General features: G+C 56.3%; 1 protein-coding gene across 2 annotated transcripts in view; it reads left to right on the forward strand.

Annotated features, from left to right (window-relative positions):
- Positions 1-23,140, forward strand: part of FAM222A (family with sequence similarity 222 member A) — a 57,860-nt gene that overhangs the window by 10,610 nt on the left and 24,110 nt on the right. Inside the window, exon 1 of one of the 2 annotated variants that reach the window (XM_070950542.1) lies at positions 20,054-20,176. The exons of the other annotated variant lie outside the window; for it this stretch is intronic. The gene's annotated coding sequence lies outside the window, so the exon portion shown is untranslated. Of the gene's footprint in view, positions 1-20,053; positions 20,177-23,140 lie in introns of those variants that run through there. 2 annotated transcript variants of the gene reach the window in all.

Raw genomic sequence — 23,140 nt, forward strand, 5'->3', positions numbered from 1 at the left:
TTCCTCGGGGTTATTGGTGTTCAGCTACAAAAGTCCTCCCATCAGCAAGATTGTGAGTCTGGGAGGGGGCTTTTAAAAGGAGGAAGGGGAGCTGGAAAGAGACCAGCCAAAGGTTGGTTCTTAATTTTAAAAAACTCGGAAAGCAGCAGTCGACTTTTTCCAAATCATTACAAAAAAACCTCGGGAGCAGGAACAAGTGTTTGGGTCCTCATTTACTTGGCTTAATTGGCCATTCTGCTTGATGTCAAGGGCCTGCGTGGGTCTGGGGGTGGGGAAGGGGGTACCTCAAGAGGACCCGGCTGCCTCTCCACCTTCCTTGAAAGTCTTGGCCTGGGCTTCTGCAGGAGTCACCAGCCAGGTGTCCATCAGCCCTTCTGGCGAGGCTGGGGACAATGGGAGCGGTAGTCCTTTCAGCCATTTGCAGGGGAGGGCTCTGCTATTAGCTTGCATTGGCAGCCCCTCCCTCCTGAAGCTCCGAGGGGGCTCTCTTGGCTGCCGCTCCAGAGTTGCTTTCAAAGCCCACCTCCAGCTCAGAGCCCCAGGAGTTAATGGGCCTCTTTGCACCTTTCTGAGTTATTGAGTGCGCTGTTTTGATGCACTTTCCTGTTAATTGGCCTTTATTAATGGAAGGTGACCTCTTCCCATTTGGGTCACCTGCCTCTTGTGCCACAATCTGCCCCTTGCTTGCTTGCTAGGCTTCCTGCCACAGAGAGTGCCAGGTGTGTGTGTGTGTGTGTGTGTGTGTGTGCGCGTGCCAAAGGGGCAGTTGAGATTTGGCTGTGGAGGGGAACCATTTTTGTACCAACCCACACCTAACTCTTGGCCTCTCTTTGCATTTTAAGGGAATCCTCTGGTTAGCACAGATATCTGCAAATATGGGCCCATTTTCTAAATGTTGCTCTAGAACAGTTGATTCGGAGCGGGAAGGTGCCCCCAAAACCCAGAAATTGTGAAGGAGACAACAGGGTGGCCCTACACAGAGAGAGAGATTATTTTACCTGGCATCTGGAGGAAATGAGGCAAAATTTCCCTTTTTCTCCTAAGGCAGGGGTCTCCAAACGTGGCAGCTGGTCATCTTCCCAATTTTGCATGAGTGAATCGAGCTGTTTCCTTGCTTCTTACTTGTGCCCGTGAGGTGCAGTGGTTGCAGCTCACCAAGCCAAGGCCTCCTCTGTCTTGCCAGACCCCGGCTGGGTCTGCCCCCTCCTGGATTGGGGCCATGTGCCTTGAATTGCAATGGCAGTAAATAAATCCCATTAAGGGGGACGTTTCCTCCCGCACACACTCATTACCATGTGCCAGAACTCCTGGGCTCCTGGGATCGCGACTCTAATGAGGCCAGGATGTATGTGTAGCTGGGAAATTAATGCTTATGCAGGTTAATTTGTTTTTATTAAGTACATCACATGAGCAGCAGGGCTGCCTCCGAGGAAGGGGAGATGCCACTCAGCGCACCGGGGGTTGGAGGGGAGGTGGGCAGAGGGTCCTAGGGAGGCTTGGCAATTGACTGCCCACCACTCAGTTCCAGAGCCCCCTTTGCTCGGTTCCCTTAACTCGCCTCTTCTCTCCCCAAGGGATGCTTGGCCCTTTCCTCAAAGAGCGAAGGAGCCTGGCCGCATCTCTGGCCTCACCTGCCCTGCCCTGAACCCCCCCATCAGATTCATCTCACCTGGATGCTCCCCAGGTGAGGGAGGTCTGTTTTGTGCCCTGGTGGCAGTGGACAGCCTCCGGTTGGGGGGTAGAGGTGGGGCTTGTGAAATTGATGGTCGGCTGATAGGAAGGATGTTTTTGCTTTTTGTGCCAGGTGATGGGTTGTCCTGAGCTTCTCTGTCAAGCAGGTGAGAAGCAGGAGAACAGTTGAGGGCAACCTCACCTGTGGCTTCCTTGAGGCTGCCAATACCGGCCCAGTCTCTGTGTCAGGATCTGGCCCACTGGAGCTCAGTGTTGCAATGGGCCGGCCAGGCTCCCACAGAGCCCCTTCCAGCTTCTCCTGGGGGGGGGGGATGGAAGGCAACATCTGCACCAACCAGCTTTGATCCAGCCCCCCAACCCCAACCTCCCTCTTGCCCCCCCACCCCAGTGGGCTGAGCTGTCAGATTAATCCTGCTCCGGTCTCCCTCACCTGTGATTTCATTAACGGAGAGGCGGAAAGGAAGAGAAACAATTCCAAGAAGATAATTAAAAAAACCCCTCCAATTAGCAATTGATCCTTCTGGCCCAGCATCACATCCACCTCGAGAAGCCCAGATTGGGTGGCCACCCCTTTGGGAGGGGCTGGAAGATGCCGAGAGAAGGGGGAGGCAGGTGCCTGACTGTCTCCCAGGCCAGGCTGCCTCAACTGCAGCGCCAGGCCCTCCATTCCCTTTGATTAAATGGCCTTTACTGGAGGAGGAGGAGGGTCTGGACACCTGCTGCCTGAGAGCCATTGCCACCCACCTCCCACCCTCGAGCAGCTGGCAGGAGGGGGAGGGGGAGGCCCTCTGGGGCACAAAACTTTCTTGCCACTGGAAAGTTTGCAGAATCTCCCTCCCTCCCTCTCTGACTGGCAGGCAAGCGGACCTCCTGACCTGTAGTGGCCATGTCTGTCCCTTGGGCCAAGGATGATTACCCCCCCATGCCCCCCACCCCCAAAAAAGACCCAGCTAATGCCCAGAGGGGGAACCCCAGCAGAAGAGACGCGAGGAAGAGGCGAAGGCAGCTAGACAAAGGTTCTCTCTGCTTGGAGTTCATTCTCTCAGCCAGGGTGAGTGGGTGGTTCTTTGGGGGGCTTGGATGCTCCATCCCCTTCAAGAATTCGTAGGCAGAAGCCCCCAATTGCTGGCCCTCCCTTCTAAGACTAACTGCTGGGCATCAACTGGCAGAGCTGGCTGACTCTAAACTGCCCTGGCACCTCACTTGGGGCCGTGCGCCATGCTGGTGGGAAGCCCTGGGACTTCTAGCTCAGCCGCAGCTCGAGCGCCCGAGTTCCCCACCGGTGAGCCCGAAATCCCTTTCACCGCAGGGCCGTCCTTGGTTCCATCCGGGAAGGCAAAGCAGAAGAGAAAGGAAGACGGGTGAAAAGGATATTTTTGTCCTTGCCAACTTCAGCTTTGCTTTGGCTCTCCCGCCTTCTCCTCCTTTGCATTGTTCTTCTCCTCCACCGAGGGAGATTCGGCATCCTCCTTTTTCCCACTGAAAAGGCTAAATGATATACTGACACCTTAATTACACCCCATTGTCACAATGTAGCTTGGAAATTGCATTACTGATATGAGAAGAAAAGGCTCTGGCGTGTGCGTGTCAGAGCGTTTGATTCACGGTGGCAGGTGGGGAATGACACAAATAGGAGCTTAGAGGAGTCACACCCTGCTTTGTCGGCAAAAAGCAAAAGGGGGGGGGGAGCAGCTAGTGGTGTGGTGGGGCCGGAGGGCCAGAAAGAATGGAGCAGGCCTGGAGATGCTTCTCGCATGCAGGCCAGCGCAGCTCCCAAAGCAGTTTTTGTGTCTTTTCTGATGTGCCTTTTTGGATGCTCAGCCACAGATCAGGTTCTCTGGATTTCAGTCTGAAGGGTCTGACATAAAAGGAAGAAGTGATGGGAAGGGAAGAGGAAAACTCCAGCATCGGCTCTTAAAGGGGCTCCGTTGGTCTTGCAAGGAAACCGGTTTGGTGGAGCTGACGTGACTTCAACTCTCCTCACAGCCAGCGGGGAGAATTGTGAGGGAGAAATGGACGGACCTGGGACAACAGCTGCATCCAAGGCGTGTTTTTGGGGCAGGGGGCTCTCGGCTGAGTCTTGCGTGTAAATTCCCATTGTTGTGGCTTATGAATCATGGCTTAGAGTGAACATTGAACCTCACTGACTAGGATTTATCAAACAGAAAATGATTTCTATCCTATCGGCATATGACCTCTCGGAAAATATTACTAAATGCGTTTTAAAAATGCTGCTTGTGAGATGGGAAAAAAAAGCTCTGGAAATAAATATTTAAATGAGGATATTTAGGCAGGCTTTTCTAAAAATGTTCTAGTTAAAACGGCCAGCTGATGAAATGCTTCCAAGCAGAATGAAGGGTCTTCCGTGATGGCGCCTGCAACTTCCTGATCTCAGATAATGGAGCTCTCATCTCCACGGGTCTCTTTTGGAACCGGTTGTAGGGAAAAGAGTGCCTTGGGGGGGGGGTCTCCTGCCCCTCCCTGCCGGGCTGCCTGCCTGCCCTCCAGATCTGAGGAAGGGACACGGAGCCTTTGGAGGTGCGCAAAGCCAAGCCTGGCGTCTTGGCTGAAGGGTTGTCCTTGAAGGTTAATTGGCTGTTAACATTTCATTGATTCGGGGCCTGGCCTGGCTCTGGCTGCAGATGGTTGTGGGGAGGGGGGAGGAGAGGCTGCCAAGAGAGCAGTGCAGAGGGGCTCACAAGTATCCCCCCCCCCTTTGTAATGCAGACCTTCAGCGCAGGCGTTCTGGATTGCCCACAGGTTGCCCCAGTGCCATTGGTGGAATTCTTTTACTTCGGCCGAGGATTTCGAAGGGAAAAGGCCAGATCCGCTTGAGGGAGAGAAAGAAAGGGGTCTGGATGGGGGTGGGGGTGGTGGGAGGGAGGGAGAGGTTGGTGCTCCTGAGCTCTTCCCCCAACTCTTCTTTTCCAGAGAAGGTGGCATCTCCGGCTGGGGCTGCTCTGCCTGCCTTCAGCTCAGAGACCTTTTCCCGCCCCCAGTAAATCTTTCCTGGGTATTTATTGTAATGGATCCGCACGAGAATCCATGCATCATCTCTGCCTCCGGGCGCACTCCATTACCCTGACAAACCTGCGGCATTTAGCACTGGCCACGCTGCTGCTCCGGAGAGGAACCGCCGCTGAAGCCCTGCTGGGTCCTGGCCACCAAGCTGAGCAGGAGCAGGGAAACGGAGGCGGCCAGAGGGAGGGAGGGGGGCAGGCGGGAGGCAGACCCTCACGGGGCAGGATCTGAAGCCCTCCCGACCTCAGGATGCCTGGCCCAGGAGTTGGAGGGCTGGGGAAGAAGGAAGGAGGCCGAAAGAGAGGTTGGTGGTCGAAGAAGCCAGTCCGTCAAGCAGCTCCAGTAACGATTTAATTAACAAAGCAAGGAAGGAGGGAAGCGCTTTCAGCAAAGCCAGCAGCCTCTTTGGGGGCTCATCAAAGCTGGCAAAACCACCTTCGTGATGTCAGGAAGAGCAACGGGAGTCACATCTGCTGCCTGCTGAAGAGCCGGACTGAACCCGGAGCCACTGATAAGAGCAGCACCTGCTTATTAATGGAGACATCCAGGGAGCTGCTCAAGAGAGGGGGCCACTGCAGGAAAGCCAGCAGTTCAGAGATGCAGCCCTTCGGAGAGGGTCCTTGGAGGCACTGCTGGGCTGGGGGGGCGCATCATGGAGACCACCCACCACGCTGCCCCATGCAAGAGAGGGCCATGCCAAGGCCCCAGGTGTGCCCTTCTCTTGGTCTTTGAGCTGCATCCCATCACCCAAGGGCCCACCAAGGTCTGAGCCGGTCCCTCCTGATGCCTGCCTTCCCCTTGGGGCATCCGTGGGGAAGCCCCTCTCTCTGTGCCTGCCTCCCCTCTTCCTGTCCCCCCTAGGGAGCGAAGTCCGGGGGGGGGAAGATGGATGGAGAGGAGGAGGCACTATTTGCGTGTGGAGGTGGGATGCTTGCTTGCCCACCAAATGTGGGAACAGCCTTCCAGAGATAGTGTCATAAATCACGCCGACACCTTCTCTTTGCAGGACTGGGGACGGTTGACAGTGGCTATTCATCTGAATGTCACTGGCAGTAAACTAGGTAGGGGGGCCACAGCACAAATAAGCCACAGGGAGGAGGGAGCTTCCCAACACTGAGACCCAAAACGTCTCCTCCCTGGAGGCCTGAATATCAGGATGGAAAAGGTGAAAGTGAGCCACCAGGAAAGGCTGGGATCACTTTTTCACCCTCGGGTGAAAGTTTAACACTGGGGATATTGAAATGCCCAAGAAGAAGGAAGGGCAGAAATCAGCAGGAATCCCAAGCCCCCTCACCCCATTCTGGGTTGCAAGGAGGACAGGCTGGTGGAAGAAACTGGGTGGGTAAGAGGCCATTTCCCCCAACTCGGCAGCAGGAGCTGCGGACTGGAGGCTGAGTAGTGACCGAACTCAGCAATCGTTGCAAAACTCCATCGCTTCAGAGGAAATGAATTCCTTCTCTGGGGGGCTTTGGGTGGTTAAAAAGCTGAGAGCAGGTGTGGGGCAAGGAGTCTCCTTTGCAGAGCTCAGCCGCTTCAGAAGCAAACAGAAGACGGGGAGAATGGAGGTGGGGACTGATAGAAGAGGACCTCCATAGCTCAGGATGGAGCTGTGGGGTCTTTGGTGCACTTTGAGCTGGGTGGTTTCCTTGCAGACATTTCATGACCCGGCTAGGTAACCTCATCAGTGCCACTGGATGTGGGAGGCCTGATTCAAGCCTTCTCCAGCTACTTCATTCAACCTACAGCCATTCTGGTTTTTTGGCTCACTCCGATGAAAAGACGGGAGTTGCAGGGAAATTTGCAGATTCAGGAGAACAGGACCATGGAGAGCTCCTAAATGAACTTCTGAATCCTCCAGCCGGAGTAGGAGCCCATTCTTTCGAAGGACAGCCGTTCGAGCTCAGCCGGGCTGGGTGACTTTCCCATTGCTGAGAGCCGAGCCTGAAGTTGGACTTTGTTTTCGTTGTCGTCTTTTCTATTTTGGATAGTCAAGTTGCATTAATCCGGGAGAACTTCAGCTTTCACACTAGGGATGGGACGCTTCCCTCATCTTTGTCCCTCCGAAGTCACAGCTTTTCTTCCTGGTTGTTGAGGGGTCCAATGGGAGCTGCTTCTCAGAATGGAACAAGGCAGGATTACCTTGTGGTGATGTTTCCAACAGATAAAGGATGGTCTGTTCCTCAGGTTGGAGAGTTGTAGATAGATAAGTATCAGCACATAGCTTCAAGCGAGGGGTGTGTCTGTGTGTGAACTCCCACTCCCCATCTGAGATGGGAAGCCTTAAATGTTATTATGAAGAGTTCCCCCAGAATCGGCACCACTTTCCCTTCAGGCTCTGTTTGCAAATATTGGTTATTAAATTGATTTTTGCCATGGTGCTTCCATGCTCAATGAACATTAAAATTAAAGTTCTGCTTAGTTTCTCACTAGGTTAAGGGTGAGGGAGCCAGAGGCTGGTTGGGGGGGGGGGGCAGCAAGAGATGGGGGTCCCCCAAGAGCACAAATGCAAGTAGAGCTGTTCCTCAAAGCCGGCACGGGGCGGGGGGGGGATGGACCCCCTTCTCTATAATGCTTCCCAGGTGAAAATCCTGTTGGGGTCCTTCCCAGGACCACCCAGCATGGGCCAGCCCTGCAATTTGATGGGCTTGGTGGGCAGAAATGCTTGCAGGATCTCTGGCTCCTTCTCCAGGTGTTTTTGAGCCGAGGGCAGCTCTGCCCGGCTGCCGGATGGTTTGCTGAGCCTGCAGTAAGTTGCAAGGCGGAGAACTCCCCCAAAGTCTGAAAGCCCCCTCCCCCCCATCAGCCCCAGCAGGATTTGCAGAGACAGGTGATGGAATTGATTTTCCTCTCGTTTTACCTGCTCAATGAACATTTAAATTAAGGTTTGGCTGCCTCTCCTGGAGGGTGAGGGGGGGGGGGGCGGGGGTTGCTGTGGACTTGGAAGCAGAGGGGAAAAAAACTTTCCATGGCCCTTTGCGCTGGACTGTCCGCTGGAGATGGCCAAAGGGTCCAGGGGGGGAGGGTCGTGTTTCTGGACTCAGTGGGTGCTGAAAGGAACAGGGACGGAGCTGGAGGGCAGGCAGAAAAGTAGGGGGCAGAAGAGCCCCTGTGGAAGAGAGTTTGCTTACTTGGTGTAGGGGATATTTCAGGGGTCTTCAAGGTGAGAGGAGAGAGAGGAGGCCCCAGGCTGAGCTTCTCCTGCCCTGAGAAAGCAACCGGGGGAGGGGGGTTTGTCTCTTTGGAGTAGGAGGACTCTGAGCACCAGTTCTGAGCACCTGCTGGCCTCTTAACAGAAGTCAGGAATCAACAAGGAGTTATCCATCCACTTGGGTGCAGACAGGAGCGCCTGGCTCCCTCTCCCCCCCCCACCCATGGTCTCGCACACATACAAACCCCCGTCTCTTCCGCAATACTGTCAGAGAGCTATTCATGCTGCACTGGTTCTTTTTATTGGTTTTCATCACTTTTGACATTGCCAACCGTGGACCTTGAAGTAAATTTTCAGAAGCGACTCTGTGGGGCGAGGAAGCGACGTGCCGTCATTTTTCTAAATTAGGGAAGATTTCCAGCCTGAGAAGAGGAAGGTGGCACTGACTCGTGCGGAGGGGGGAGGACCAGAGATGGGCCAGAAGGATCCTCCCCAGCTTACCTGCTCGGGAAGGCAGCCGGATGGCGGGGGGGGGGGGGAGATGATTTCTCCTAAGGTGGCTGACAAAAACTTTGGGTTGCAAAACTGACCAGAATGGCTCCCACAAAGCCAAGGGCTGAGTTGGAGAAGTAAAAGGGGGCCTTTCCTTCCTCCGTAAGAAGATCCCGAAAGGTCCCTCCGAGTGGGGCATCCCCCCCCCCCGTGTCCTCCCCCCCGACTCCAGTCTGTGAAGGTTTCCTCTGAAAGGAGAAGGGAGGAGAAAAAATTCCATTCCTTATTTATGAGGAAACAGAAGATTGGATTTGCATAATCAGCCCAGATTTCCTCTCGGAGGCCTGGGCTTTAATCTTGGTGGGTGAGCAAAGGAGCCTCGGGAAGAGCCGGATGTGATTTTGAAACATCTTCATTAAGTGGCTGTTGGGTTTCAAATCTGATTTTCTTTTCCCGATATTAAAATGTGTCACATGTAACGAGGATCAAAACACCTCAAATCAGGTTCCAGGAAAACGGGGGGCTGCTCCAGCTAATAAGAGCAGGTGTGGGAGGAAGCAGCACCTGGAAGGGAAGCAGTAATAAGGTGTTCCTGGGCATGTACAAAGTGCCTTTCCCTCTCTACTGACTGTCTAAGAAAGGAAGTCTCTCAACCTCCCCAGAGTCCCTGGGAGTCCGAGGGCTAGTAAATGTTCTAAGTTGTTGGTGCTATTTGTGCCAACCTTCCCAACCTAGCGCCCTCGGAAGTGTTGCACTTCAGTACCCATAATCCCCAGCAAGCCTGGCTTTGGGGCTGGGCTAAGTGCCTCTCCAAAGCAAAGTGTTGCCTGACATTCTCTGTGCCAGGATTTGCATGGCGCCTGCAAGGTTTCCTTTGGGGATACAGGGAGCCATGCAAGGGGGTGTTGAAGTGAAACTTGCCCTGGCTGGATTGGAGGGGGCAGCAGGAGATGGAAGACAATCTTAAGGGAGACTGGGGGGGGGGTTGCCCCTCCCCCCTTCTCTTCCACCGACTGGCATTGCTTTCCATTGATTTTACTCTCGGAGAACAGCAAAGCCGCCGGGGAGACTGAGGAACGGAGGGTGAAGGGAAGGATGCCAGGTAAATCAATCAAGCGTCCCAGGACAGGCTGGCAAAGGGCTTGATGGGGTACCAAGAAGCAGCCCCCTTCCCATGCCTGGAGTGGCAGGGGCCCACCAGACAGGGCCCTTGAGTGCTGGGGAGTTGGACTGAAGATATCTGACCTAGCAGCTCCCAGATGCCAGCCTGCCTTTTCTCTTGTTTTTGCCCCACTTAGGGACATGGGTGGCCCCTGGGTCTCCCACCCAGTGGCCCCTTGTGAGCTGCCCCTTGTGGCAGAGGAAGCCAGGATGAATTGCCCGGGTGTTCCAGAGAGGAATTCAAGAGACGTTTGCTAAGAAATACACATGGGAGAGAGGAGCGTTCCCAGATGGCAGCATCCATTTTGATGTCAAGCCCAGTTGCCAGAGAGGCCGCCGTATTTCATGCCGAAGCTCATCATTCCTGGAGGTGGGGAAGCAAGGAGGGGGAGCTGAACTTCAGGGAAGGGTGTTTTATGGACTTCCAGGTGAGCAAGATTCACAGCGGTGAAGATCCGTGTATCTCCTCCTGCCTTCGTGAAATTTACTGCCATCCTCCTGAAGTTGTTGTCAGAAAGGGAGGTGGGGGCACTGGAAATGGGCTTCCTCCCCTCCCCATCAGCTTCCTGGGGAAAGGAATAGAAACTGCAGTTGGGTTGGGACCCAGGGAAAAAGAGAAAGGAGCCTTTGCCACCCCCCTCAAAAGCTGGCAATTCTCTGAGGTGCAAAGACCAAGTTCGGTTGTTGCGTTGCAACCTCTTAAAACGTCTTTATCCTTTCAAGAAGATGGGCAAAAGATGGAGGCAAAGGAGCCCAAGCTTGGCTGGAGGTGCCAAGCCAAGAGAATGTCCCGGACACCAACTGGGGAAGAAACGGGCGCCAGAGTCGGCACAACGTCAAACCTGAGCAGATGGCAAGGAAAGCACCAAGCTGGATCAGGCCCGGGTTGCCCTCTCTGCTGCTCTGCCATCTTCTGCTCGGCTTCGAGGAGTGGTCAAGAGCCTCTGAGGGGAGATGAATGGACCGCTGCTTGGCTTGGCTGCCCACTTCTTGGTGACCACCTCAGATGCCTCCGTCTAAGTCTCTGGCTTCTCTCCCCTTCTGAAAGACGGCCACATCTCTCTCTCTGCCCCCTCCCCCCATGGAAGCCTTGGGCCCTTGCCCACCACACCTGCCTGGGGATCCAGACCATGAGGCCCCGGGACTGATCCCCTCCCCCCGGGCCCTCTGGCTGCCCCAGATGCCAGATCTCCGTACTCCTGCATAACATTTATCTCCTGAATCACCTTCCCATTTTCTCTGACATGGACGATTTTTTAATGCACAATCTACGTCTGATCCCTTTTTACAGCCTGTTAATGCCCGGCCGGCCGGCTCCACAGGCCGGAGGACCCGTTGCCATTAAAACCTGATCTCTGCTGCAGCTGCAGCTCCGTGGAGCCCAGAATGGCTGCTAGTGTCTTGGCAGGTATCAAGTATCGGAGGGCGACTCTTCTTGCCCCCTCCCTCCCTCCCTGCCTCCCTCCCTCCCAGGATGAGCCCCGCTGGCTGGTTCTCCATTATGCTCAGAAGGATCGCGTTTCTGCCGGCCTCATCTCCTCCTCTCCTCCCCTCCAACTTAATGGTTGCCATGTCTCCTAATCTACTTTAATTCACAGCAAGGCCAGCTCGGATCTGACTCACAGCTGGAGCTTCTCTGCCATGGGAACCACAGCAAAGAGGACAAGCCAGCAAGGAGCTTCATGTCTTCTCCCGGTTTGATAGGGGTTTGCTCCAGGGAGTTTCCTAGGTGCCCCATCCAGACCAAGTTTGAAAGTGGAGGGCCTCGCCTGTGAAATAATCTCATTTTTGTGCCACTGAAAATATCCTTGCTTGCCAGCAGGGGGAGCCACTGCTCTTCTGATGGACCTCTGGTGCCCTCTCTGGTCAGGGGCAGAATTACCCTCCAGTCCCACGATGGGGACCTCCAAACTGGGACAGCCTAGCGGGGAGTTGGTGATGGGGGCTGGGGAGGCCGGATGGCTGTGCTTCCGTCCCAGAGCCAGGCTGGCTGGGAATTCTGAGAGTTGGAGCCCTGCTGTCTTGGAGGCTCCCCTTGTTCCCGTCTCCTTTTTTTAGCGCGTGGATCCTCTAAATTTGGTTGGCATGGCAACACTGCAGGTGAGTCTCATTAAGCCCCAGCCTGATTGCTCCCCCTTCAATCCTGGGTAATTGCTTGGGGATTGGATCCCCCTCCTCAGAAGCCACTTTCTGACTTGGGGGTCTGCCTCCCCTCCCCCTCCTTCACCCCAGCCTCCCCCCACTGCCACTTGCGCGCCCCCGCAGGGCCGGCTTTTGTCTTCTGCTGCGACTCATCCCCATCATTAAGCCGAAGGTTGGTTGCCATGGCAATTAATCACTCAATCCTTCATCAGCAACTTTTGCCAAATGTCACCCTGCTCTTGATCAAATGAGGAGAGCAAATTAAGCCCGGCGCCCGCCCCACACCCTCCTTCCCAGGTGCCTTCCCCAATCACTTGCAAAGTGGCTGCAGATGGTGGCGGGGGAGGTGGGTCCTGCAGGCTGGAGCTGGGGGGGTGGTCCGAGAGGGTTGACCCCTTTGCAAGCTTCAGGCTTGTCCCAGCCCTGCCCAAGGACCACTTGGCAAAGGCAGGGCCTGCGGGAACCTAGGCTGGCTCCAAGAGGCAGGGTAGGGCTGGGTTGAGTTGCCCAAGGCTGAATCCTGGATTGGCTTGTGGCCTTGGAGCCAAACCCCACCCTTGACGGGCGCTGGGCCGACGTGGTTGCTGAGCGCCGAGGAGCCCAAGGAGTTAACGCCGGCAGGTGCTGTTTCCCTCCCCTCCTGCAAACAATTCTACCTAAAACTCATTTCCCTCTTCAACCTGCAATTAGCAGAGTCACGTGCCGCATGCAAATGCCGGCCTTTAATTGTCAGCTCTAACCTTGAGAAAAGCTGCCCCCCCCCACCATCCACCCCGTGAGCCTTTTGCCTCCCATCAACCTTGGCCAAGGACGGCAGGCCCTGCGCCAGGCCTGGCACGAGCGAGTCAGGCCGGGATGGGGGGACACTTCGGGCTGGGAGGCCTCTCAGGGCACCTCCAAGGAAGGTCACTTTGCTGGAGCCCCCTCCCCCCAACCAGACATGGGGTGCCTCTCCAACTTCACTTCTCTTCAGTTGCTTTAAACCTCCATCAGGTTTATTCACTCTGGGCAGAATCGTTTCTCTGCTGCTCAGGTTCTCTCTTGATCCACCGCCAGCCACCTGCTCTTCCCAGAGATGCAAAGCAAAAGGAAACTCTGACAGCATCGCTTGGTCCTGAGAAGCCAAGCACAAAGGGAGCCGGTTAGTCTTCGGTTAGGGGACCCCAGCCGATCCCAAGGCCCAACAACGCCTGGCCTCCCTTCACCCCCAAGAAACTTCCAGAGCTGAGTTTGCCTGGCAGGAGGTGCCACCTTGTCTCTCTCTTTGGCTGCCTTGAATTAGACATGAAGACAAGCAGTGGGAAGGAGTGATCCTTCCATCCACGGGAGCCCATTCTTATCTCTTTAGCCAACCCGCCACGAAGACATTCTGGATTCCGGGGCTGTCATGGCTCCCGCATTGGCCACGGTGTGCCTGAACAAGCCAGTTGCAAGGGGGAGCGACCCCCCCCCCCCGGGCAGGTGCTTTGAGAGGCTGGAAGAGCCCCCCTCCCCTCTCCCACTTGGACCGGTGGGGGAGAGGGCAGCCCTGGTCTTTTTCTCTCTTCCCTGAAGACCATCAACCCAGTTCAAGTAATAAGCAGGGAGAAAGTGAGGAAAGTTAACGCGGCGACTCAATTATAGGAAATTGTAAAATTGCATTAGGGAAGGTGGTGTTTAAGGGCTGAGGCCTTTGGACAATTTGTCTCTTTCTGACTCAGGGAAATTGATTAGCCAGCCGGGGGCTTTCCTTTCCCAGGCGGTTTCGCTCCCCCTCTTGGTATCTCTGGGAAGGTGGGAATCGGCCCCCACTGGCACCGAGTGGAGGTTTCTTGCCCCCATCTGGACGTGGGTGGCCCGACTCCTGGTGCCTCCCTTCAGGCGTATCGATCCGGCCTCAGACTCCCAGCAGAGCTTGCCCGTCAGCCGACACTCCGATGCGCAGCTCAGGGACGTGGGTTGCATGTTAACCAAGCCAACGACCCACAGAAGTTGCCTTCGGTTTACAGACGCCCTGAGCGTAACGGCAGGTCTAGCTGCAGTTTTGGGGCTCAGGAGATCCCTCGACTTTGCCCTGGATCCACAATAAGAAATGGTTCCTGTGGGTTTGCCCTGCACCCCCCTCCCCCCAGGAAGGGGCACCCGAGCAGTTGCCAGGCAGCTTCTGCCTCCTCATCCCAGGGACAGGTGTGGGTCATGGTGGAATTGACCTCTGCCAAGGCTGAGGATTAGCGTCGCTCAGAATGGGGGCTGCCCCTCCCCTTTGCTAGAGCCCAAGCAGGGGAGAGTGGCAGAGCTGTGGGGGGAGGAGGCTTCCCCAGGCCTTTCTGCCCTCAGTGCCTGGAGCATCGCCCCTGCCCCCACCCCGTTGTCCAGGAGTTGGACAGCTCTCTGCTGCCCGGGACTGGGACCCAAGGAGGGTCTCCCACCTCACCTCCTCTGAGAAGGGCAGTTCGCATCAATGGAGCCCCCCACCCGCCAGCCGTTAGGGGGACAGCCCAGCCATGGATGACCCTCCCTGGTCCATGGCAGAGGAGATTAATTCCCCAAAGTTTGCTTGCAGGGAGAAGGTGAGTAATCTTAGCAGCTCATGTTAATTGGGGAGCCACAGGCTGACACACAGATTTACAAGAGTGATTGACAGGCGGTGCCCTGTCCATCCCCATTTGGGACCCTTTAAAGCCACTCCAGGCCTTCCAGCTTGGGACTTGGAGGACAGCCGACCTGGAGTTTGGGGGCTTGTGGCTGTGGGCTCTATGGAAGGCCGGAGGAGGGGAGGATAAAAACCCACCCACAGGTGCTCTGCATTTAGAGGAGTCATGGGTCCAGTCTCGGGGATGAAAAGTGCCCAGAGCCTGCAGGCCCATGTTCCTCACCCTGGTTCCCAAGCCTGCCTTGGGGCTAGATCCCCCGGGGGAGGTCATCTTTAATGGGCTACCCGCTCCTCCCTCGTCCCCTCCTCAGGTCCTGTGCTTGCTCATCAATTCTTGATGGCGGGGCAGCCTTAATCGGTTTCTAGGGCCCACTTAATATTCCCGGGGACATAAAGTGGAGGCTACTCCACTTGTTTTAGCCAGAATGGCCCCCACCCTGTTCCGGCTGCCGTAAAACCCGCCGGTGCCATAGAAGCCTCTGTAATTAAGGCCTCCCTCCCGCGAATCCATTTATAAGGCGAGGTTCCCGCGTGGCCAGGCTTTTAGGCAGCTTCCACTCCAGCGCCAGCCAGCTCCCCTCTTCAATTAAGCAGCTGTGGATAATGGAGGCTTCCGAGGGGGGAGGCGAGAGAGCGAGAGGCCCACCGCTTGCCATTTCCCAGAAGGGACGCACAAAAATAGATAGCTCTTTCCCCTTTTTGTGCAAAGCCTGTACACACGCACACACACACACACACACACACACACACACACACACACACACACTTAGAGAGACAAATAAAGCCACATGCATAGTTAATTGCACCGCTCGGTTTGCCCAGAATTTCTGCACTGAAGCTAATAAGAAGGGGGGGGGCACACTAAAATGGGAAGGAGGGGAGGATTCCCACAATTCTCTTTGATGCAAGCCAGAGATAAAAGGGGGAAATTGCTGGCCAAGTTAATGACCATAATCAAGCTAATCATAGGCTTGGGGAGGGAAGAGGACTCTGAGCCCCCTTCCCTTTTCACCTGTAACTAGTCCCAGAGGTTCTCCGGTCAATGTTTCCCCAGCCTCTCCGGGCCCAGGTGGCATCAGAAGCAATCTGTGGGCTCTGCAAAGGAGGTCGGGGGCTGGTGAGGCCCTGGGCTCCTCGGATTCTGAGGTTGGCCCCAGAGGGCCCTTCCCCATGGCATTCCCCCACTTCCTGTGTGCCTGGAGATCCCAGGGAGGGATCAGTGCCCTGTCTGGGAAGCTTTTACCACTCTTATAGCTGCCCCCCCCAAAAGCTTTGGGGTCCAGCAGGCTTCAGCTTTTCCCCAGGTGCCTTTCTTCCCCTATCCTTTCCTGGGAAGCAGCATGGAGCCTTTTTGGGGAAGAGTTTGCAGCCTCTCCCTCTGCCTCCCCCTCCCCCTCCCTGGGCGATCAAAGCAACTGCTTCAGATAAGGAGACCCAAAGGGTGGAGATGGAGAGTGGGGCTCTCCCCTGGCCTGAATCCTGATGGAGGACTTGCTGAAAAGGCCATATTTTTTCCAGAAAGGAGATACCCTTCTAGCGATGTGGGAGAGCAGCTCCAAGCCTACGGGGGAGGGGGGCACAACAGGGATTGGGGGGCAGTGGAAAGCAGCTGATTGAAAGGACCCAGTGCTCAACCTTCAGCACGGCCCTCCGGTTTCCTCTGCCAGTAAATGGATGCCCATCGCTCTCTGCCAAAGAAATCTTGGAATTTGTGGCTCTGTTGTTTTGGCCTTGTTATTCCTACTCTCTAGAACCGTTTTTTAGAACTGCCAATATTTTTCCCGTTTCCATCTGGAATTTCAGCAGCAAAACACGCTTGTTTGAAAAACGGGCAACGTCCCAGCGGGAACCCAGCCAGAAAGGCTCCCTGCCTGCCTCTTTCTCTTGCCTGCTCTGGCTCTTCCACGTCTCTGCAGAAGCCGCGATTCCCACAGCCACGTCAGGCACCGGATCAGAAGAGACAGTACTCCCCACAGCTCCCTATACCTGTATCGGTGGCCGGAGCGGTGGGGAAGTTTGGGTCAACCTGCTCTGTGAGGAATTCTTGTCTTGATGGGGGCAAGAGCCAGTGCCAGGTCTCCCTGGGCCTGGCGCACCCTGCTCGGCTGCTTCTCCCAGTTCTTCCGTGGGGCATCCCTTGGTCTTTCACCAAGGGGGGCTTTGACTGCACAGCTGAAGGGAAACTGTTCACCGATTTCCTCTCCCGCTTCCTGTCGTGGGGGCCAGCCTGCAAAACTTCATGCTGGTTGGAGAAGGGGAGCTTCTCTTTCTGAAAACGCTCCAAGGACATTTTTGAGCTTCCCCAGACAGCAACATTCGGAAGAGTCTCTCTAGGTTATGAGATACCTTTGGTGAGTGAACCGGGGGAGGGTGTCTCGACGCGTCCTTGTGTGAAGGAGGTGTGACTTTTATGGGACAAGTCTGGCTCTTCACTGCCCCCCACCCTCGGAAAACACCATCAAAGGCCGGCTGCAATTTCCCCTTCTTTATTGGCCGAGACTTCTAAAGCATCTCTGCCCCCCACCCGCACCCCACTTCCCTTTGCAGCCAGAGCATGGGAAGTCCTTGCAGGAGGCCTCCCCCCCCACATTAAAGATCAAAGTCTTGCAGGAGTCACGGATTCCAGAGGTGCCAACCTGTTGCTGCAGGAAGCAATAAGCACAAGGGCCCTTTGCACCCCTCGGGTGAATTGCTCTGCCTGTCAAATGGCTCCTCTTTGATTTCATGAGTCTGCCCTGCAATTTGGGGTGGGTGGGCTTGTCCTGCCAGGATGTTTTCTATCAATGTAGCCTTTCCGGATGCCCTCGGCTCCTGCCCGAGGCCAGTTTGGGCCTGTTTTAGCCAGGCTGCTGTTCTGTAAGGTGAGAAGTTGGACCAGAGCCTTGCCTGGCAGAAGAGGCTGTCCATCTCTGCCTAATTGCCCAGGCCTGGCCTGGTGGGAGTTGGGAGTCCCTGGGTGACCAATGCAGATAATGTGCTCCAAATTGGAAACACTTTAATGGAGTTTAAATTGTTTTTGAGGCAGAGTTTAATTGGGACATTCCACTGGGGCATTGAGCTTGTGTGGAAATGAGACCACCGGGCACTTCAAGTCGCCTTCAACGACCTGACCGAGCGCCAGCCTCCAAACGTTTCATCACTGCCGCCCTGCAGTGTTTGAGTTGACAACGGAAAAGTCGCACAAGACTCTGAGCACGCGGGATGTTGGTGTCGTCTCTCCTCTCCTTGGACTGGGCTTCGGGGCCAGCTGGGATGGAGAAGAGCCAGCGGGGTTTCTCCGCCGGAGAAGCTTCGGATGCATGAAATTGCCCCTGAATCGGAAATGGTCGGCCTCTTTCAGCCAACAGGAAATACATCCCCTTTATGGGCCCAATTGCAAAAAATGCCCTCACCCGGAAAGGAGGCTGGGGAGAGGGCCCCTTTAGTAGACCCCCCCCAGCCCTCTTTCACAAGGGATGTTACCTTTATGCTGCATTTCCTTTGCTGCCCCTTAGATCTCTCCCATGAGCCGGATAGATTGATGCTGCTGTGTCTGTGGTGGGCTCCTTGGTCCCAGCATCCCCCACCCCCAGAAAGCTGTTTCAGCCAGTCTTTTCCTCACTGCCCCCCCTCCCTCCCTCGGAACAAGATCCGATCCCTGCTCTTGTCTGTTAAAAGGCTGCAGGGCTTCATTGTTGGGGCTTGGAATAGATGGGCTTCAGGTCCTCTTCTCGGGTGAGGCTGGCTGAGATTGCAGAGACCTTAGTTTAAATTTTGCCCCTTGGGTGGGTGGGCTTGGGATCTCTAGCTTCTCTCCTGCTCAGGCATCTCATGGGCATCTCACTGGTTCCCTCTTTGGGCTGGGAAGCGGCTTGTTTCCCATCTAAAGAATAAGAAGCTTTCCCTGAAACATTCTGAGGCCAGAAAAGCCCTTCGGATCCCAGAGAGCGAAGACCTCACAAGGGGCTTTCTTTTCCTGACCCAGGCAAAGCGGTTGCCTCTGTAACTTTAGGGCTGCTTGGTTGGGTGCAGCTTTAAAGGTCTGACTCTGAAATATGGGGGGGGGCTGAAGAAAGGGCTTGGGGGACCCCTTCTCCAGGGGGTGATTGCTTTCAGCTTGCAAACCTGGCACTCAATGGGTGGTGCAGAAAATGGTTATGAATTCAGCTGAGCTGCAGCAGAGAGTAAGAGGCAACTATTAATTAAATCCTGACATCTGGAAAGGCAGATTCGGAGGTGTTCTCTCTGCCTCTCCTCTCTCTTTCAGCATGTCCTTCAGCCCATTGTTTTCTCGCCCATACAGGAAGGTTCCGCAGAGGCCGAGAAGCCCTGATCCCCACCTATTGATGGCCCAGCCAATCAATGCTATCTTCTCTTCCCATGCCTGCGCGTCCATTGATTTTTGTTGTTGTTGTTACCTCTCTGTTTATGTAATGTCTGAACTTTGCACAACTCAACCGCTTAATGTGCAGAAAAGGAGGCCTGTTGCCATGAAAACACGGCTCCCGATGACAGCATAATGCAGAGGAGCCCTCTTTGCTTGGACTGCGCTGAGCGTATTTTAACCTTGATAAGTCAATAACTTTGTGGAAAAGAAAGCCGGATCCGATGGGGCTTTCAAGGCATTGAAGCCGGAGGAGAAAGGCCGGTTTTTAATGCCCGGGAAATCTCTCTCCCTCCGTGTGACAGCACCGCAGAGCTGTGAAAAGAGGAAAGGGGCTGCCCTTGCGGCTGTGATTTGTATGCTCCATAAAGAGCCAAGCAGAGGGACGTGGGTAGGTTTGTGGCTTCTGAGGGGGGGGAAGGGGGTTGGTGCCCCAGGTGGGGTTCTGGGGAGAGGCAGGGGGAAGGGAGGGCTGGAAGCTGCCCAGTTCCAGAGGTCGGGCTGGCGGAGGATAAGAGGGCTTGTGAGACCCTGGCCGAGTAGCGAACGGAGCCTGTCAGAAAAGCTGCCTTCAAAAGAGATCTTCCCGAGACAGGTGGGCGGGCTGCCACCTCCCTTCCCGCTGCCCGGGACCGGAGCCTTCGCGGCAGAAGCCCTGTTGCCGGCTGGGGACGATGGGATTCATTCCGCCCAAGCCTCGCTCGCAGGCGCACAGGGGTTGCAAAGGGGCCGCCACCGCCTCCCGGGGCCTGCGGTTTTAGGAGCGGGGGAGCCCCACGGAGAGCCCGCCTGCAGACCTCCGGAGCGCTGCAAGGGCACCGGGAGCCCACCCGCCAATTCGGCCGCGTGGCTGCCGAGGCCCCGCCCCCTCCGGCGGGGGGAGGACGCTTGGCGCCGTCGCCCGGGCAACGCGGGCCCGGGGGGGGCGGGGGGCGTGGCCGGGCCGCGTGGGCCGCCGGCCGGGCAGAGCGCAGGAGGCGCAAGCGCTGCGCGGCTCAGAGTCGCCGCCGCCGCCGCGGAGGGAGGTTGCGCCGGAGCCGCCGCTGCGTGGAGCCGCTCAGCGCTGCGGGGAAGGAAGGCGGCGGAGCGGCGTCCCCGGGCGGCTCAAGCCCGGCACCCCGAGCCGCGCTCTGCATCTGGCCGCCCGCTTCCTCCGCCGGCTCTGCCCCGGAGCCCCCGCAGCTGCCCCGGCCGCCCCTCGCCCGGCTGCTCGGCGCGGCGGCGGCGGCGGCACACAAAGGGACCAGCCCCGCCGCCCTCCCCCATGTCGTCTGGGCTGCTCCGGCAACGCCGCGCGCGGCCCCGGCAGGATGTGAGCCCCGCTGGCGGCTGGCCACCCCCGCCGAGCCCCGCCCGGGCCAGGCCGCGCCCGGGCGGCCCCTGAGGATCGCGGCGGCATCGGCGGCGCTCCTGGCTCGGCTCCCTTCATGGCCGCGAGGACCCGGCGGCGGCGGCGGTGGAGGCGGCGGCGGCTGCTGCTCTCGCCCGAGGCGCCCTGAAGCCCAACCGGAGCCGCACCGAGATGGTAAAGGGGATGACGGGCAGGGCAGGCGGTGCGTCTGGCTGGGACGGTCCGCCCCGTCCTTCGCCTCCCTCCCTCCCTCCCCCGCCCCGGCGCTTCCCCTTCGCCCGACGGCAGAGCGGCTCTTTGGGGCGGCTGAGAAGCGCCCCCACCCCCCAAGAGCAGCCGTTGCTTTGCTCAGGTGTGCGGGGGGGGAGCGGAGGGGGGCCCTGAGGGCCTCTGGCTCCCGCTGGGTCGGTGGCCGATTGGAAGAGCTCCGGCCAGGGGAGGAAAGCGGCCGCGGGGGGCCTGGGCCCGTTGTGATGCCTCCCCTCCTAGCCAAGGGGGGGATTGAGCGGGCTGGGGCTGAGCAAAGTTGTCGCCTCTGTGCTTTCAGGGGGGCCTCCAACCTCCCCTCCCCTCCCTCTGGGCCAGGCCCGCTAGTCTTCTCCCACCGGTGCCTTCTGGACAAGCAGCCTTGAGGAAGCCACGGAGGCCTTTGGGGGGAGGGGCGGGAGAGACCCTATTAGCTCTAAGAAGGAAAATTCTCGCCCACAGCTCCCCCTCTCCCAGAAACAGCCCCCCCCCAGGATGGAGATGGGGGCTTCGTGCGAGGGGCTCAGTTCCCCTTTGGGGCACTTTCTGTCTGCGTGGCCCTTGGAGGGTTTTGCAAGGAGATCCGCTGGGGGGGAGGGGGAGGGGCAGCCCTGGCATGGCTGGCCTTTCTGTTTGCAGCCTCATTGGGCGCTTCGGCAGGTGCCCTTGTTTCCAGCGGCCATGGCACAACTCCCTCACAAGGGCTTCTCGCTGCTGCCCTTGAACCGCCCCAGCCAGGCACAAGGCCTGCTTTCTTTCCCAAACTGGGAGGAAGAAATAGCATCGCTGCTGCCGGGGGGGGGGGACAAAGCCGGGCCGGGAGAGGCGCAGGGGGAGCCTCTGAGACCACTTACTTATTCCCCCCTCCCCTCACTGCATGGGAGGGCCAAATGGGGCCTGTGCTGAGAGGACTTTCAGGGGCTGCACCCTGGGGGCCCTTGGAGAGTTTGGGCTTGGGGAAGGCGGTTGGGGAGGGTGGTGGGGGTGCTGTCCCCCTCCCCAAAGCTTCTTGAGCTGAGCAGGTGTGCGGCTGTCTGGTTTTAGCCTCCTCTGAGCCCAGACTCTGGGAGGCAAGTCAGATCTCCCCCCGCCCAACTGAAAACCTTGATGGTGGCCTTGGGAAGCCCCCCCCCCCAAGTTGGATCAAACATAATCAGGAAGATTAAATCCCCCCAGAGTCTGCCTGTCCCTGGCTCTCTGGAAGGAGGCTCCTACTGACCTGGGACTTTGGCTCCTCACCATCAAATCTGTCTGGAACCCCTGCAGGTGAAGCCCCCCCCCTTCCCCATCTGCTATGAGGAGGCTGTCTAGAGCAGGTGGGTGAACCTAGAGGCCTTTTTACAATGGAGAAGGTGGCATTCAGGGTTGGGCGTCTGGGCACTGGAGTCCAGGGGTCAAGTGTAGGCTGTGGCTTTGGGACGTCAACGCCTCATTGTGCAAAGTGTGTGAGGCGACGACGTGCTCAGAATAATGCATAAGACTCCCCCCCCCTCTTTCCCGGCTTGCTTGGAAAAAAAGTTTTCAAATTTCAGACTTTGGAGGGAATTTTGTTGGAGAGAATGAAAAAGCACCGGAGCAAAGGACCTGCTCTTCAGCCGGGCCTTTAAATAAGAACAGGATTACTGGGTCCTGTTTGGTTTAATCCTGATTATGATTGTGGATTCACTGAAATAGGGATTCTGAATATGAAGATGCCGTATCTGTTGAATAAAAAGGGGAGGTTTACACATAACTGCAAGGGCTTTTTCCAGACCAACCAGGATAACAAATTCTGTGAAATGTTAAAATCTGCACACTTTTTAATGTCAGCCAACTCAAGTGAAACCTTTGAGCTTCAGTACTGGGAGAAAATGCCTGACTTGCCTTGACTCAAAATTGTGAAATTGGAGAACCTTTGAGGCTGTGAGGGAATAGCAGCAACTCCTTTCTCTTCTCTCTTTTCGTGGCCTATCGAGGGAATGACTTTTCCCCCTGGAATTTTATACCGTCTGCCTGCTCAGAACTCTGCAAGACTCAGAAGCCTGCACAATTGGCCAGTGCTTTGCTCGGTCACCTGTAGGTCCCTGGTATTTTTGTCTTATGGCCGGAAAATGTGCCTGGTCTCCTTTGATCTGTTAGGGGCATTTACTGATCTTTATTGGGAGAAGGAAGTGCTGGGAATCCTTTGTGTCCTTCCTGCCTTTAAAAGCCTCCCAGGCTGGCCTCTGCACTCTCTTCTCTGCCTGCAGATCCGCCACTGGCTCGAACAGGTCAATAAATCTCCATTCTGCCGCCTTCCTCTCAGTTTCACGCTGTGAGATATTTCAAGTCTAAAGAGGGAGCCGCATTAAAAATTTAAGCCTCGAAGCCACTGAATCTTCCTCCGTTACCCAAGGCTGCAGAGAGAGAGAGAGAGAGTCATGCAGGCCCTTCAGATGGCTTCTCCTGGGGTGGGGGGGAGTGGATTTCACTCAGATTGTCAGAGAGTAGTAGAGGGGCGGGGCCTGTTTTCCTGAGGAGGGGTCTCTGATTCTGCAACATTACTCACCCCTGGCAGGGGTGTTTATATTCTGGTCTGTATCTTCAGCCTTGCTCAATTGTTTGGATAAAGTGATGGATGTGATGCCATTCTTCCCCCCACCCCCCCAATTCCCAGTCTGAAGCTGTCTGTGTAGGATGATACATTTGGCCAAGGACTGCGGGACGGCCCGAGTAGGGCGTGAATTATTGTTACCTTAGGTTGAGTCCATGTTCAAATTGCTAGTCCATATTGTGGATGTGTGAAAGATAGAAAAGCAGGCCCAAAGGTCCACTTTCAAGTTGTGGATTATTTTTTCCTCCTTTCTCTCTGCTTGCAAGAGTCCACGACTTTCTAAGACCGGAGAGAAGCCACGAAAAGGTTTGTGGTCTCTT

The sequence above is a fragment of the Pituophis catenifer genome, unplaced genomic scaffold, assembly GCF_029215685.1.
Source record: "Pituophis catenifer annectens isolate HBS135680 unplaced genomic scaffold, rPitCat1.0.hap2 SCAF_10, whole genome shotgun sequence".
In the NCBI taxonomy this organism is placed as follows: domain Eukaryota; kingdom Metazoa; phylum Chordata; class Lepidosauria; order Squamata; family Colubridae; genus Pituophis; species Pituophis catenifer.